Below are 2978 nucleotides of genomic sequence, written 5' to 3' on the forward strand. Positions count from 1 at the left end.
AGGGAGATCAGCTCTGTGCTTTTTGATCACCTAGAGGGGTGGGATAGGGAGCGTGGGAGGGAGACACAAGAGGGAGGGTATGAGGATATATGTATGCAATAGCCGATTCACTTTGTTATACAGCAGAAACTAACACAACATTGTAAAGCAATTATGCTCCAATAAGGATGTTATAAATAAATAAATAAAACTACTAGTAAATTAAAAAAAGAGAGAGAGATCTGAGCAGAAAGTAGGTCAAAGTGTCATGGAAGCACTGTTGTGTGGCAAATGGAATGTCCCTGTTTGCGGAGTCATGGCGCCTAACAGAATCTGATCAGGCATTGTATGAAGACAAGGACACACTAGCACTGTGGCTTATCCAGTTAGTGTGGAGAAACAGTCCTGGCATGGCCAAGAGTTCATAAGTGTGGACCCAAAAGTAATCTCGCTAAGCCTGGATTAGGTTGGCTGTCAGCATTTTGTGTCTGTATCCATCATAGAAGGAAAGAGCAGTGGTGAAGCAGAGCATGGGAATGCCTGTCTGGACACCAGTACTGATTGCCTGCTGTTGGGAGTCCTGGCAGTTTCCACAGCCAACTTAAAAAAGTCATCTAGTAGTAGATTCAGAAGCCCTGAAGCCCTGGGTTTCGATCAAATGTATCTTTTATCTTTCCTGGGAATACACTCCTGCTGATGCAGCACCCCCTCCACATCAGGGCAATGCCACCATAGTTGAGCATCCAGCCAAATTCAGTGGCTACCTGTCCTAGCAACATAAAGTCCTGAGCATAAGTGATGATCTTGGAAGCATAGAGGGCCTTTCGAATGCCCCCAGGAATGATTCCTTATCTCTTTCAAACTGGATCTTTTGAGGTCCCTTCAGCTTTCTGCTGGCTTGGAGCCGCTCATCTTTCAGAGATGATAAGCATCGAACAAAGACCACTTCTCTGATGAGGGTGACAGGGACACCGTATCCCGGGGTCGAGATGGTGGTCAACTTCCCAGTGCCCTTCTGCCCCCGCACTGTCCCTGATCTTTAACAGCAGGTATTTTACATCGGTCTTGGAACTTTAAAATATTGGCTGTGATTTCAATCAGGAATGACTCTAGCCCTCTCCTATTCCATTCCTCAAAAACCTTTGCCATCTCCTCGTGCTCCAAACCCAGGATGTTTTTCATCAGGTGGTAGGCCTCAAAAATCAGCTGCATGTCTCCATACTCTACCCTGTTGTGCACCATCTTCACAATGTGTCCTGCCCACTCATCTCCCACCCAGTCACACCAGGGTCCTCCAGTCCCCACTTTCACAGCGATGCCTTGGAAGATTGCCTTGATGTGGGGTCAAGCCTCCTTATTCCCTCCCTGCATAAATGATGGGCCATACTATGCCCCTTCCTCTCCACCACTAACTTCACTCCCCACAAACAAGATTCTCTTGGCCTTGGGGTCTCAACACTGTCTTGTGGTATCCCTGTATTTAGAATTTCCTCCATTGATGATGATGTCACCAGCGTCCCACAAGGGTACCAGTTTTTCAATAAAATCGACATCCAGGACAGTCTTCTTAAGCAGGATGATTAACCAAGGCTTCTTCAGCTTGGAGACCATCTCCTTCAAGGAGTGAGCACCAACCACCTTGGTGCCTTTCACCTCATTGGCCAAGAAATCATCAACTTTGGAGACTATCCTATTAAAAGCACAGACCACAAGGCCATGGTCATTCATATTCAAAATTAAGTTCTGCCCATGACAGCCAGTCCAATCAGGGCAATATCAGCTTGGGCCATTGCGGTGGCAGCAGAGTGGGCTGGATCAAGGAGAGGCAAGGCACAGATGACCCTCCTTAGGTATATTTTTAATATATGTTTTTCATTCCTTCATAATTTTGGAAGCATTTTTATTGAGAGACTGAATATACAAGTGGACAATGCCCAGGCCATATATAAAAATAAAACTCTGACATAGAGAACAGACTTGTGGTTGCCAGTGGGGAGATAGGGGGAGGGGGAGGGGGATTCAGAGTTTGGGATTATCAGATGCAAACTATTATATATAGAATGGATAAACAATATGGCCCTACCATATAGCACAGGGGACTATACTGAATATCTTGTGATAAACCACAACAGATAAGAATATAAGAAAAGAATGCATATATGTGTATAAATGAGTCACTTCGCTTTACAGCAGAAATTAACACAACATTGTAAATCAGCTACACTTCAATAAAATAAATAAATAAATAAATAAAATAAAACTCTGACCCCAAATCTGTGGCAACCAACTTAGGAAATGAAGCCATTATCTAAAGAGCCAAGAAACCAGCCTACTGTCTACAAGTCAGACTTGTAGGTCAGATCACTGTCTCTAACAAAAAATCCAGGAAGATCAAACAATAAACCCTTAAAAAAAATTGACCCAAAATGGCCAGAATTTGAATAACAACTGACAGCTTCTCTAAGTCTTGTTCCCACTTTCAATTTAGTGCCAACCAGAGAAAGCCAAATACACACCTAACCAATCACATGGGATGCCCTGCCTCTAGCAAGCTCACCTACAGATTTCCAACACCCCAGTTTCCAATTAGAGCACACCTGAAACCTTCCCTTTTTTTCAGTAAAAAGCTTTCCCAATCCTCTGCCTGCCTTTGAGTTTCTGGCAAAACCAAATGATGGTGGCTGACTCCCTTGCTATAGAAACATGTGAATAGATAGCATTTTCTTAATCTCATCTGTGTGGTCTTTGTTTATTTCCACATTATATATAAACTTCTAGAATCCAGGGCTACTCAGAAGCCTGATAACAGTGTGACTTTTGAAAAGAAAAATAGATTTGTTGGGATATAATTCACACATATCATACAAGTCACCCATTTAAAATGTACAATTCAATGGCTTTTAGTATAATCACAGAGCTGTGCAACCATCCCCACCAAAATTTTAGAATATTTTCTTCCCCCCAGAAGAAATCTGTACCCATTAAAGTCACTCCCCCTT

The 2978-nt window shown here is 43.0% G+C and overlaps 1 pseudogene; it reads right to left on the reverse strand.

Annotated features, from left to right (window-relative positions):
- Window positions 1–316: 316 nt before the first annotated feature.
- On the reverse strand, window positions 317–1769 carry LOC116762530 (annotated as a pseudogene).
- Window positions 1770–2978: the final 1209 nt, after the last annotated feature.

This window comes from Phocoena sinus, chromosome 11 (genome assembly GCF_008692025.1).
Source record: "Phocoena sinus isolate mPhoSin1 chromosome 11, mPhoSin1.pri, whole genome shotgun sequence".
Classification (NCBI taxonomy): domain Eukaryota; kingdom Metazoa; phylum Chordata; class Mammalia; order Artiodactyla; family Phocoenidae; genus Phocoena; species Phocoena sinus.